The 15,333-nt window shown below is 35.4% G+C and overlaps 1 protein-coding gene across 1 annotated transcript in view; it reads left to right on the top strand.

The window, feature by feature from the left end:
- The first annotated feature begins 1,142 nt into the window (after window positions 1-1,142).
- Window positions 1,143-15,333, top strand: part of LOC120413574 (protein numb) — a 77,840-nt gene continuing 63,649 nt past the window's right edge. The window contains exon 1 of the mRNA XM_039574462.2: window positions 1,143-1,964. The gene's annotated coding sequence lies outside the window, so the exon portion shown is untranslated. The remainder of the gene's footprint in view (window positions 1,965-15,333) is intronic.

Genomic DNA, 15,333 nt, shown 5'->3' with positions numbered 1-15,333 from the left:
GAGTGTATAAAAATTTAAACCACAAGCCATGGTATCAACATTTGAATTGAAAAATTGTTTTAAAATACATTTTACACCTGCCCTAATGATTTGCAATCATTAATTTTAAAAATATCTAAGTATTGACGAATTTTTTTCGCCGAAAAAAATCTTTTTGCAGCGCTGTACAACGAAATTTTACAAAAAAATTAAAAAACATATAAAAAAAATCAAATTATTTGCTCTACAGCAGCGATTCTCAACGGGGGTACCGGGCCTACTTGATTTACATGGGAGGGGGTACCGGCCTAGAACAAGGTTGAGAATAGCTGCTCTACAGCATTGCCTTGGCGTTCTTGTTTGCGAGATTCCTGTTGGAAACTAGGTGTCCGAAGGCTTGATTATCGAGAAATTAAAAGGAGAGATGTGAGCCGGTAACATGGAGTGAAACTTTCGCAGCTGTCATGGTAAACTTCACAGCAGCTTGACAGAAAGTTTAACTCCATGTTGCACTTTTAATTTCTAGATTGAGGCCGAGCCGACAGGGTGAGAGGCAACCACGCTTACCCCTACACCACGGTCCCGGATAAATTTGAAATATTTTTAAATAAACTTGAAAATGTTTAAAATGTTAATTTTGAAGTTTTACGAAAAAAATATTTTATCCGCCCTAAAAAGTTAGGCCGATTTTGAAGGGGGGCAACCATGCATTTGGTTCGAAATGGAATTTGAGTTAATTTTCTATTGCAATATTTAAAAGTTCATCTTAAAAATTTGAGTTCTTGCCATTCCTGGTACTTTTACCCTATTACTCAGTCAGTATATTTTACTGGAAAAACATCGAGCCCACCACCAACACACACGTGGCGTCGCCGTCCATCGGTGGGTGGTTTCACTACAGAGAGCGTCGGCAAAACGGAAAATTGCGAGAGCTTGCGCGTGAAAATTCAAAACCCCGCTCGCGGGAGAGATGAGAGAGTAAATTTTCAGAGAGTGAGAGACGCTGCGTGCGATGCCGACAATGACAAGTCGCAATGTTTGGCGGTGTGAATGAGCGTGTTTGTGTGTGGTGGGATTTTCTTGAGGGAGTTTAATATTGAGAGGGTGAGAGAGAGCAAGTGAGCGGGCGTCCAAATGAGAAGAGAGAGTGGGACCGCGTAGAAAAACATTAAAACTGGTGTGCGAACTGCACAAGTTTACTGACTCAGAAAATCGCAAGTCGTGAAGATGTCCGGAAAATTGTCTCCAGCATGAAAAGTGCAGTTTTTCCCCCGGGTTGAAACCGTGTCGGGATTTAGGGACATCGCGATTTTGTGGAAAAGTGAACTGACGCCCGTGTTTCCAAGATTTGAGGGTGTTGTGTGAGATGTTCTTTGTGTGATTTGGTGTTTTCTGGAGGTGTTTTTCTTTGCGGGAAAATTCTCTTTGAAGTCGTTAATAGCAGTGATTAGCGGTTGTAGTGTAGTCTGATGCGGTCTTTGTTGTGCAATCGTAGTAGTCGTCTTAAAATTGCTGAATGTTGAAGGGAAAAGGTAGCTTTGTTGGAATTGTTGATAAGTTTCCTTCAAAGTAATAAAATGTAATGAAATTTCCCTCTAAGATTCCACCAGTAAAATAAAGGTGTAGTGTAGCGAAAAAAATATTCGATCTAGCAAAATAGTGAACCCCCCCTGGGAAAATCTGAAGGGAAGTGCCGTGCACAAGAAGAAAAAAAAATCAACAAAATAGCGAGAAAATCGAAGCTCAACTTTGGCTTCCCGCAAGAAGAAGGAATCGTTTTGGTGGTGTTACATAAAAGCAGCGTTTAGAAGGGGAGGCTACCCTGCTCCAGGGCAGTAACAACACCGTGAAGTGTGATTTTCACGCATTTACGTGACGGCGAGTCAACCTTGTGGATTACGGCGACGACGACGACGACGACTCGAGTGACGACGACCGGTTGAGCCAGTACTTTTGGCTGATAACGGAAATCAATAACTGGAGCGGTAAGTACACACACAAGCACACAGTAATCGGCAAAAGTCGTAAATTTTTGTGTTTCTGATAATAACAACAGCAGTCGCAGAAAGGTATCAATCTTGTTTACAGATAATAAACATTCTTTTACAGGTTTAATGTTTATTTTTTTTTCAGCGCAAATGCCATGGGTATAATATTTGTCGATTTTGTTCAATTTTTTACCATAGTATCTCTATAAAGTTAAAAACCATTATTTTAACTTATTTATTGTGTCGTTTATTGTTTAGAAAGAAGATTTAAAATAATCTATAATTTAAATCTCCCTAAATTTCTGATGAAATTGTGCAGCTGTGCATCATTTGTGCAATATTTAACATTTTTTGACTGAGCTAAAACTAAAAAAAAAACCGACAGTGAAGGAAATTGGAATTATTTTCCGTTGCCTGTTTTTTTTTCTTTTTTGCCTTCCTCACCTTACTGAGGAAAGGCTATAAAATCACTCGAAAAATGAACTTCTTAATTTGACCTCGTAGACCCACCTTCACGTATACCTATCGACTCAGAATCAAATTCTGAGCAAATGTCTGTGTGTGTGTGTGTGTGTAGGGATGTGGGTCTGTGCACCAAAAAATATGCACTCGATTATCTCAGCACTGGCTTAACCGATTTGGACCGTTTTGGTCTCATTCGATTCGTCTTGGGGTCCCATAAGTCCCTATTGAAAATTATGAAGTTTAGTAAAGTACTTCAAAAGTTATGCTAAAAAAACGATTTTGGCGTATGTCCGGGAGATTGTAAAAAGGGTGGTTTTTGTAAGAAACCCTGTCATGTTATACATTTTCAGAAAGGTATTAAAAAGACCTTTCCAATGAGCCTAAAACATCAAGGATCTGACAATCCTATAAAAAGTTATTGGCACTTAAGTGTTATTTATACACTTTTTAGAGGTTTGATTTCAGATATTGTGATAAAAATATTGTCTGAATCTTCCATGCGAACTATCGTTGGATAGGTTTTTTTTATCAGACCTTGCCGATGAGCCAGAAATATTGATGGTCTGCGAACCATATCAAAAGAAATGAGTAATAAAGTTGATTTGTTAAACATGTTAAGGGGGAATGTTGCTATTTTTATTGAATGTATTGACTTTATGAATATGAGGAAGGCACCAACCACCTAAAGGTGGATTAAGTAACGTTTTTTATCGAATGATTGCATAAGGCCCATTTCAAATAATAGTCTTGATTCTAAGATTTCCATAACATTCTTCTTCGACATCATCATAAAAATTTACAAGTGTTTCATTTCTTAACTTTGAAAATTGAACCATTCAATGTTGAGGTATTGGCATTAGAATGAGGAAATGTTTGCATGAGACTCATGAAACTTTAACTTTCTTGTTTCTTTTTCTTTTATGCGCTGCAACCAGAGGTCCAAGGCTTAATGTCTCTTAGGCAATTTTATTGGAAATTTTCTGAACATTTCGAAAAAAATATTTTCAGGAATGGACAATCATAGATATTATTTAAAAAAACTTAAGTCAAAAAATTTTTATGACTTAAAATTCAATGTCTTCCAAAAAAAATTGTGCTGATAATAACTAATATTGTTTTGACAAGATCGGAAAATTTCACGAAGATATCATGTTTTAAAATTGAAAATCGGACCGTTAGTAGCTGAGACATCGGCATGAGAAAATGGTGGGTTGTTTGGGGGAGACTTACAAAACGTCAATTTTCCTGTTTCTTTTTCTTTGAGCAACTGTATCTCAGAAATCAGAAATGGTCACTCATGGTCACTATTTTAAAAAATCAAAAACTGCAAATATTTCTTTAAAAAAAATTTCGGTGGCTTTATCTTGAAAACGGAGCACTTTATCAAAAAGTCTGTTTAGTACTTTTCGATTGCATATTCAATTTAACAAAAAAAAAGATGAGAAAAAAATTTGTTTGTATGAAACTTCGATTTATTCCAAAAATTACTATTCTTTTCAAAATATCATAACTCATAACTCACTTTTGACCATACTTCAATATGGCTCAAAAGTTTCTCAATAGACCTCAACCTTACCTACAACTTTTCCAAAACACCAAATTGATCAGAAAATTTTATGGAGACTTGTATGGGTGAACCAATGACAAAAAATAGCTTCTTTGGTCATAGGAAAGGCCATCATAAAATTTGAGCCAAATAAAAAAAAAACAAATAAAATCCATTTCCGATTTTGATAGAGAATTGCTCTATGACTTAAAAGTTGCGTTTTTTCCCTAAAAAATATCGAATAATTAAAAAGAAATAAAAATACGGATTTCAGGGAATTAAATTTTTGTGAAAAAATAATAATTTATTTTTTGGGAATAGTCCTCATCCCTGTGTCCCTGTATCGAAACAAATGTGATGATGAATTTTCATCAGTTTCTGGTGAATATCACATCAATAAATGGTTCACATTTTTACACATTTTTACATTCATAAAAGAGGTAATATTCAACCTACCAAATTTTTAACATTCCAATATTCATCTATTTTTGCTGTGTATAATGAATTGATGACCCTTCCAAAAAGAGTTTCAGTTTATTTTTGATAATATTGAGTTTTCATGTCATTCGAAAATATAAAAATCAAAAATAAAAATTCTATAGAAACGAAATGGCCTATTGATCGTTACCAAAAATGCTGAGATGTTCATTATAGTACTCATTTGGGTTCTAAGAAGTTTAACTGCTCAGCACATGTTTCGAAAAGTAATACTTTTCGACACTGTTTTGGTTTTGAAGGACGCGTGTTCCTAGCAATTGCAAAAAAGTTGTATGCAACTCGTTGCAAAACTAGATTATTTCAGCACTCGTTGTATTTATCCAACTCGGCAGACGACTTGCGTTGAAAACTCATCATTTTGCAACTTGTTGCATAATCTACTAATTCAAAAATAAGAATTCGTTAAGCAATGGTTGCATTATACTTGCATCAGAAAAGCAAACACACCCAATAATCATAGAAATGTTTTACGGAAACAGCACTTTAGCATTACCATGCGAAATATTCAATTGGGTGCGCTAATGAGTTTTATCACGAATATGTTAATTTGTTTCTTTGTTTCAGAACATTGTATGCAGGGCCGAGCAGTTGGTTTTGTTACTTTGAATTGAATTAAAACTAATGAAAATAATATCATTGGAAGACTAACTGGAAAGTTTCGCGAATGTATTTAATCTAGGTTGCACTTTTTTTCTGTAGATTCAATGCAAGCAAAATTTTATTATTTTATCAGCACAGTATCACTGATATCAGAGAGCTCTTTCCTCTTTGTTTCATCGCTCCTTCAGGGTGCAATTTATGGCTATCATATTAGGTTAAGCTGAATCAACACTCGGCTGCACATCATCTGTTGTTTTTGCAAGCAGCACCGCAAATTCAAAGAATCTGTACCATGTGGTTATATTCCGTGACATTTCTTGTATTTCCGAGTAAGTCATGCAAAAAGGCAACTTTGAGGTTAAGTTCTCACAATAATATTATCGTAACATTTCCATCCGTCAACATTTGCCATTTAGTTCCATCTAATAGTTTTGTCCCCACTCACCCACACACACACACATCAGTCAACTTTGAGGTCAACCTCGTTTCAGCCGAGTGCCAACGAGGCTCCGGAAACGAGCTTACCTAGGCACCGTGAAGGCGAAGATGATCCCCGCGCGCTGGTGTTTATCGCGTGGTTGATGCTCACGCCACGTGTGTGCGAATCACCGCCCAAGGTTGGGCATAAATACGAGCTGCACCAATTTGTACTCTCGAAGGCACTTTGCGCGCCCGGTAATTGCTCTATCGGAACCGACGACATTGTGCAGTATACGGTAGAGTTGAGTAGGTATGTTTTCGGAACGTGCACCAACGGCTTCATCGTGTGGAACCTCCTTAGAAGGGGCGGCGGTGGTATTAACCCACCCACCCAACGCCACGCCACCGACGCTCATCCCATGCCGAGTTGAGATGACACACTCGTGACGGTGCATGAGGGTTCCGGGCTTAAGTTGAACTGCACAGTGCTGTTTTTATTGAGATTGTACCGTAATCCGAAGCATCACAGGGTGGGTACCGTTGAGGGAGCAGATACTGGTCATTTTGAGATTTTCCGAATTATTGTTGTAATTTTATTATCCTCTAGTCTGGTTTTACGGTTTTTGCCATACCTCCATACCTTCTACAAAAATTGCTGAAAAAACATGTCCCTACACGGAGAAAAAAGAATTCCCAAAATCGTGAACATACGTTCATGAGAACATTGCTGAAAAATCAGTAACAGCATATCTGCCAATCTTAAATGTCACTGATGACTTATTGTTTGGATACATCCGAGAGAAAATTCTCTTTTAAATGTTGTATTGTGATCTTTAGAAACAAAGGTAAGAAAAATGTGAATAACAAATGCTTCTATGCCTCAACCTGTTTTTAAGGTTTGAAGGATTGATAAAATATATGTATAAACAACAGTACTGGAAGCATTTTTAATGGCAAGCAAATCAAATTTTAGTAACTGAAATAACGTCATGATTCGAAATCCGGACACTAGTAGCATATCATTTTTGTTATAGCTGGCTAAAAATCATGTAATAAGTTGGAAATGAAGAAATATCATCAGGACGTAGTCAGTTCCAAGAAAATGCATCCAAAATATGTCTTTTCTAACAATTTTTCATCAGAATTTTAAAATTAAAATGACTTGTTGTGCTTCGAATCCCGGACACTGATAAAAGCTGATTCGAAATCCGGACACTTTTGCTTCGAATTCCGGACACTCGATTTTACTTATGAATCGCACAAATTTGGACTGAAATGTTAGTGAATGGCATTCTTTAGGTCTCAAATAAGCTGTTAACATTAAAACAATCGATAGTTTATATGAAAATTTGCTAGAATTTAAGGAAATTGAAAACATAAATTTCTGCTTTTCCTTCCCGGTGCTTCGAACGTCTATGAAATATTTCAAGTGAAATGTTTCGCATTTTTGGTAAACTTATAATTTTATTGTATTTAATTGTTTTGGCATTAACTACAGCGTTCTAGCAAACTTTAATTGAAAGTTGATGTTGGAATTCATTAAATAACACAGTTTTGACATTCATAATGTGAACTTATATCCAAATAATTGATAAAACAAGATGAAGTGTCCGGGAATTCGAATCATGACGTTACCAGCAACGAAAAAAAATTTTTCGACCGGGTTATGATTTTTTCACTGAATACTTTTTTTTTATTCAAAATATTGGTCGCAATTTTTTTTCAACTTCATTTTTCCATGTAAAATCGAATCTGCAATAAAAAAAATACATCAATGAAATTTTGATAAAGTGCACCGTTTTTAAGTTTTAGCCATTTTTAGGTAACTTTTTTGAAAATACATAGTCTCAGCTATTCATTTTTTTTAATTAGTGCCCATGTTTGCCCCATTCTAAAAAAAATACTTTTGAAAGGCCGAGAAAATTCTCTATATTTTGCTTTTTTGAACTTTGTTGATACGACCCTAAGTTGCTGAGATATTGCCATGCAAAGGTTTAAAAACAGGAAAATTGATGTTTTCTAATCTATTCTATCTCAGCAACCCATGGTCCGATTTTCAATGTTAAAATATGAATCATTCGTGATATTTTCCGATCTTTTCGAAAACAATATTTTCAATTTTTTTAACCCAACACTAACATTTCAAAAAGGCGTGCTCCTTTGAACTATAATTAAAATTAAAATTCATTTTGGTACAATAGAAGAATCTACAATGGATTTGACCAGAAAGGCTGAAAATTTGCCAAAAAACCATTTATACTCAAATTGAAACACAGAAACAAAAAATGGGTCACCCAAAAAAATAATTTTGATACGATTTTCAACTCAATGACGGTACCAAGAAGCAGTTCTCTACGGAATCGGTCTTTTTTCTTTAATTTTATTTTTTGTATTTTTTAATCCGGCTGAAACTTGACAGCTGTCCATACAAAAATGATATGTGAAAATTCAAAAATATGTGTCTTTTGAAAGAATTTTTTGATCGATTTGGTGTCTTCGGCAAAGTTGTAGGTATGGATATGGACTACACTGAAAAAAATTATACAGGGTAAAAAAAATTGTGATTATTAATTTCACTTTTTGTCATTAAAGCTTGATTTGCAAAAAAAAACTATTTTTATTTTTTTTTTATATGTTTTAAATGCCAACTCTCAGAAATTTCCAGAATGGGCAAAAAATCTTTGACCGAGTTATGATTTTTTGAATCAATACAGATTTTTTCAAAAAATGTAAATATTGGTAGCAAAAAAAATTTCAAGTTCATTTTTCGATGTAAAATCAAATCTGTAATCAAAAAGTACTTTAGTGATTTTTTGATAAAGTGCACCGTTTTCAAGTTATAGCCATTTTTCGGTAACTTCTTTGAAAATAGTCGCAGTTTTTCATTTTTTTTTAAAATAAGTGCCCATGTTTGCCCACCCTTTAAATTTTTTTTTTGAAATGCTGAGAAAATTCTCTATGTTTTGATTTATTGAACTTTGTTGATACGACCCTTAGTTGCTGAGATATTGCCATGCAAAGGTTAAAAAACAGGAAAATTGTTGTTTTCTAAGTCTCACTCAAACAATCCACCATTTTCTAATGTCGATATCTCAGCAACTAATGGTTCGATTTACATTTTTAAAATATGAAACATTCGTGATATTTTCCGATCTTTTCGAAAAAAAAATTCTCATAAATTTTAAATCAAGACTAACATTTCAAACGGGCCAAACATTCAATATTAAGCCCTACTATTACTACTAGCGACTATTTTCAAAACAGTTACCTAAAAATGGCTATAACTTGAAAACGGTGCACTTTATCAAAAAATCGCTAAAGTACTTTTTGATTGCAGATTTGATTTTACATCGAAAATGAAGTTGAAAAATTTTTGCGACCAATATTTCGATTTTTTGAAAAAATCTGTATTGATTCAAAAAATCATAACTCGGTCAAAGATTTTTTGCCCATTCTGGAAATTTCTGAAAAGTTGGCATTTTATGTCCTCTAAAATATATCAAAAAATAAAAAAATAAAAATAGTGTTTTTTTGCAAATCAAGTTTTAGTGACAAAAAGTGAAATTAAAAATCACCAATTTTTTTACCGTGTATCATTTTTTTTCAGTGTAGTCCATATCCATACCTACAACTTTGCCGAAGACACCAAATCGATCAAAAAATTCCTTCAAAAGATACAGATTTTTTAATTTTCACATATCATTTTTGATGGAAAACAGCCAAATTTGTATGGAAAATTATATGAACGAACTAATGATGCAAAATGGCTTCTTTGGGCATACCGAAGGCACCAAAAAAGTTTCAGTCGGATTAAAAACTACAAAAAAAATCGAATAACCGAAATCTCTGAGAATTGCTCAAGTACAACATCGTTCGCCAATGACAGTTCCGCTGCAGACACTGCTTCAACTATTGGTTTATGGGTGTGGGACTGTAGGTGTGGGTGGGTAGTGTTTTTTTTTCTTCTGGTTTTCCTAACCGGTAACCGTGGCGGGCGTACCGAGGTTTCGCCAGATTCGATGTAGAAGAAAAAGAAGGCTTGCGCTGGCTCGAAAGTGAAGGCCTGCCATGAGAATTGGTAATTAGGGGAAACTAGGTGCTGACTGCTGGCTAGTTGGCTGAGGAGGGAAGAAGTAGAGTGAACGTTTTCACCAAACTGACTCCATGATTTATTGGAGCGAATTGCAAATTGTCAGCTTGGATAAAATTTGAGGAATTTTGATGGGAGGATGAAAGTGTGTCAAACTAGATCTTTCTTTCCGCTAAAGATGAAAGTGAAGATGGGAAGTGAAATTTTTGCAGGCAAATTGGACTGAACATGGCAATTGTCGTTCTGTAGTATAGTAACAATCTACCTTATTTTATTTTAAGCAGTCTATCTACTTTGCTACAACAATTTTCCCACTTTCCCTTGGTGACCTTTTCGGTTGGTGTGTTAACCCAAAACAGGGTAGCCGGTGTTGATTTTGCGAGAAAAAGAATAATAAATATCCTTTTCTCAAGTGGAAGGCACTTCAACTCCCGGGTTTTGGTTCGTTCACTTTGTTTGTTTGATTGGACGGGCTGATTTTTTAGACTTCCACAAGGGTTTTCCTGGAAGGCTCTCAGAGACATTGAAAAATAAAGTTTTTATTTTTTTGTGAAATTTTATAAATAAGACTAAACCGCAAAATATCGCAAACGACGAAACCTGTTCCCTTTCCCAGCTTGGCGACAAACCTTGACGACCAACGCAAATATTTTTTTAATCGTATTTTTTTTGCACAATTAATTCCCCCACCTAGAGAGTGCAGGAGATGCAACAGTCGGTGTCGGTGTGCGTCGGTTCTTCTATGGGTTTGCTGTCATCGTCACACCACCGGTCTTGACGGCATCGGCTGCGAGGATTGAATTTCAGCAAAATCCGTTGAGTAACCGTGCACCGCAAATGCGTGCTGCCTCAACGGCACGCCGTTCGATGGCCTGGTTTTGGATGCCCTCTTGCCGAGCTGTACGTTCTAGGCGAAGGAGTTGCGATGCTTGTTTTGGTGGGTGCAACATTAGCCACTGACTGGGTGCTAGGTTCTTTGGCGATGCTGCTTTGAGTAGACTTGCATTTTGAAGTCATTCTATGTTACGATAGAGAGTATTGGATTTCTATGATTTTGGTTGGCAAGCAGGAACATTGGTGAACTAACCACTAATTAACGAACTTAATATGGCCATAACCCAATGCAATTATCACGGATTTTGTTGCACTTATAAAGTACAAAAATATACAAATTTATTTAAAGATCATTTCTCTCAAGAATGAGCAATTTTCTTTAAAAAAAATATTTTTAATATTTCGAATGGCCAAAGAAGAAATTTTGCATCCTTAGTTCTTCCAAACAAGTTTCCATATAATATTTGCAGCTGTCCATAAAAAAAAGTTACCAATATGTTCAAAAACCTGTATCTTGAGAACGGATTTTTGGATCAATTTGGTTTCTTGGGCAAAGTTGTAGATATTGCTTTGGAATTCTCTTAAACTCTTCTCAACACTTTTAAAAAATAGCCATTTTTCAAATTGTACTTTTCACACTTAAAATTGAATTACCCAAATAATATATTTTGAAATATTTAAATTTTGGATATGTTTTAGATGACAAAAAGTTCTTTTGAGCTATGATACAAGTTGGTAAAAAAATCATATTTTTGAAAACGTGGAAAAAGTTGAAAAACTGTTTTATTTTTATTTATAAGATGTACAATATAATATTCAATAAAAAATTATTACATTAATTTCAGTATCGTTTATTGTTTACAAATAATAGCCTCCTAAATACTTTTTTTTATAAAATCGTGACAACATCCAAAAATAATTTTTCGCAAAGATCAGACAATTTTCTAAAAACTTCATACTGAAGATTGGAAAAATTGTTGCAAAGATACAGCATCTGAAAGTAATGCGAATAAGAAAAATTTAGTTTATGCATCACCAAAATAGCGTCGATATTTTCAGTGGGTCAGATTTTCAATGTCACAAATTGAAACTATCATCAAACTTCCCGTTCTCTCAATTTTTATTTTATTTTCAATTTAAACCTGAATTTAAAATATTCACAAAATGTGGGGATCGAAGTAAGCTATGATCGCGACCGGTTGGTTTGACTTTTCGTTCCGCGTTTTTCCGTCTTCTGAGGATTTCCGTCAAAGTCTTATCGGCTAGTTTTGAATGAACTTGTGAGTGTTAGTGAAAAGGTGGACATGGTAAAGATATCCGGGTATCGATTCCTTTTGTGGATTAAGAAAAACCAGGAGCTGTTGCTGATCTGTTGCATGTCCGAAAAGACCTCGCTTAGCTGAGTAAGAGCCTCAATCGCGCAGATGCCGAGGAAATCATGCCTGATTTCCTGGCGATTGGGGCACAATCTGGCTGTGTCTTTTGAAGATATGCAGATTCTTGGTGAGATCTTTCCATCACTATTTGCTAGATGATTATTTTCTCTTATATTATTATATTTAAAATAAAATAAATAACCCTCCTACCCATTCACCACTCTCCGATTCCTCAATCCCAACTTGACCAATTCAACTTCTACCCTAAAAATATAATATCTGCCAAATTTACACTAACACACCACACCTAACTGATTCGGAGCGTTTGGTACGGTATGTCCACGCATCCTTCCTCCCCTGTAGATTCTGTGAAATGTGATCCGTTCACAGAATCCTCTCTGCGGTAAACACAACGCAGTAGGGCTGGCCGCTTTGATTTTTGTATTACATTTTCGAGTATTCTCGGATGTAGGGTAGAGTAGTCATCAATGAGACACGGGGAACAATGATAAAATGGCTCTCTCAAGTCGTAGTTTCAACCAATCAGGCTCATATTTTGGGGAAAGGTGTGTCTACTGGATACACGTCTGCCATTATAGTGGCTTTGGTTATGGACAAACCCTTGCAAAGTTATTCATAAATGTTTGATTTTGGGGTGTAAAAGTAAATAACGCCTGGAAATTACATTTTCGCTCATAGGCTGCCATTAATACAAAAACTAATATTTCTCCAAATTTCTTTCGTCATTTCATAGGGCATGAGTTGGGCAACAATTGCCTTTCATTAGATTTGACCAACATTAAGAATATACCCAGAATCCAGGGCTGTCTCATTGTTCCCCACTCTTTTCAGCCCATGGGTAACAATGAGACACTTTGATTTTTCTTCATGAAACTTTTCAAAATCTAGGGAAATCCTTCGGAACATGAATTGGAAGTAATTTTTGGCATATTTATTGAGTTTTAACTTCATTTAACCAAAAATATAAAGTTATTTGGTATAAATAAATGGATTTTACTAAATTTAAATACTTTTTAGTATAACTTTTGTTAATTAAAGTTTCAAGTTGGCAAAATTGCTTTAAAATGTTCAAGGCAAGTCACCTGCAATGGAACAATACAAAAATATGATGTTTTACTAGAAAAGTATTGATTTTCGTAGAGTGTCTCATTGTTCCCCACCTGTCTCATTGTTCCTGCCAAGTGCGTCTACAATGAGACAGTTGAATAGCTCTGGCTGTAGAGGTCGGATCGATCTCATATTTTGGTCAATGTTAGAACACATTAAAAGAAAGAAAATGCAACAAAAAGCTCATTAAAACATGCTCATGAAAAAAATACAAAAATCGTTGAAAGTTAAAAACCAAAAGTGTCTCATTGATGACTACCCTACCCTACTGCAATTATTAATATTGAAAAGAAAAGTGCTTGGGGCGTAATCTAATCACAAGACTTTCCAACATGGTTTCATTGGGCTGACTGCATTTGTGTTAGATTAGATTAGATTAGAATTTAAAATATTCACAAAATGTAATTAGTTGTTAGTAGCGAAGACAAAACTCAAAGTATAATTCAAATAGTTTTAGTATTTATTTAATGCTTTCAAAAATACTTTCCCTAACCTGGAGCAATATTGGATGTAATTAAAATTTTTGACGGCTTTGAGAGTGTAGACAGTTTTGTTATTTGTAGGAGCTGAAAATTTAAAAAAAATATTTTTTTATATTTTTTAAAACTTGTATTGCTCAGCCAGTTTTCAACCAAATTGAATTCTTCTGGTTTCATTCGAAAGATGCTGTAAACTGGGGTGATATTGATAGGATTTAAATCTATTTTTAGAATATTTTCCAACTGGTTAGGTTTGTAGTTTTTAAAAAATAGTTGCGTTAAATGCCGGAGTGACTAGTCTTAGTTTTTCGTGCTATAATCATAGTTAAAGGTGATCAAATTTAGTTTCAACGACAAACGAATCATCACTATAGTTGATAATATAGTATTTGTTATAAGTTTCTAAGCGACTAAACAAAATACATATAAATTTAAGGAAAAATTGTTAAAAAGTCAGAACGTTGCTTAAAATTGGTTGAAATTAGTTTTTTTAAATTATTGATTCATAGTGCATTATAAACTGAATTTGAAGCCAGATTCAAAAATTTTATATGCAACTTGTTCTAATGAAAATGTGTGTGAATTTGGAGACTACTGGGGCAGTTTATGCAATACAAATATGTATCTTCTAAATAAAAATGCGTTCAGTTTTCGATTTCTGATTGAAAATGTCTACGGCAACAATTAGAATCTCATAATTAACTATAAATTGAATTCAATTAGATCTGGAAAATCACATAACGACTCATTCATTCCCACCATCATTGCACTCCGTCAGGATCTCAACCGCGATTACGTAATCGCCCAGTTAGCGGAACAAAACGGCTGCGAACTTTAAACCTTACTTCCCACCAGACTGCATTGACTGTCCTTTCATCGCTGGAACCACGCCATCGCCATCGCCAGTCAGAGAGTGGCAGGCCCATTTGACCTGATTATCACTCTTTTGCCTGAATGCGCCGCGGACGTCCACTTTTCCAGCAATTTTCCACCCATTTGCCCAATGGGGTGGAATAATTTCACACGACAATCGATTCCGGCGGATTGTGTGTGAACTCTGTTCTCTAGCTTTCCTTTATAGTTTATGCAACGACTCCAGTGCCTGAGTGGTGCAGTTAAGGAGAGGAGCAAAGCGAGCATTCTTTCGAGCAGGATTATCCACGTGGACCGTGCGCGACGCACACGTGTCACTCTTTCCCTGCCACCCTCCAAACCGCTGTTATCACACTCTCGCAGAGTTGTGCTGCGGAAAAGGACACGACTCAACTGGTGAAGCAGCAATTAATATGCAGCCCGTGTTGGCGCTGAACTATTGCATAACGGCCATGATTAGCGCCGGGACGTGATAGGGTACGATATGGTTGTACCGGCTAGTCAAGGGAAATGCATGCAAGAACGAGCTGATTATGGGTTTAGATATGCCTGGTGGAGAGATGAGAGGTGAGATTTAAAAACTTTGGTGTGGTGGGAAAACTGGTTTCGTGGAAATTTTGCTTGCAATTGATAGCGTCAAGCTTAATAGGGATGGAATTGAGTCATTCGGATTATTTATTTTAATATGGAATTCAAGATATTTAAATAACTTCTTGATGAGCATGAGCGTGGCATTTGGAGGCAGTTTTTAGCTGCTCAGAATAAAATAGTCTTGAAATGCAGATTTTTGTTTAAAAATAGTACATTTTATTAGTGAAATAGCAAGAGCATGTCCATATAAAGGTCCTAAAAATATTAAGTTCGACTGAAAAGATGCATTTACCATGCTATTAACAAATTATCAATTCCGAGTTTGTGGGATTTCTCTACGAAATCGGTAATTTTTAATTTATGTATTTTTTTATCCGGCTGAAACTTTTTGTGTGCCTTTGGTATTCCCAAAGAAGCCAATTTGCATAGTTAGTTTGTCCATATAATTTTCCATACAAATTTGGCA

Source organism: Culex pipiens, chromosome 2 (genome assembly GCF_016801865.2).
Source record: "Culex pipiens pallens isolate TS chromosome 2, TS_CPP_V2, whole genome shotgun sequence".
Lineage (NCBI taxonomy): Eukaryota > Metazoa > Arthropoda > Insecta > Diptera > Culicidae > Culex > Culex pipiens.
The sequence above is the reverse complement of the archived record's forward strand: the minus strand, read 5'-3'. Positions and strand labels throughout refer to the sequence as shown.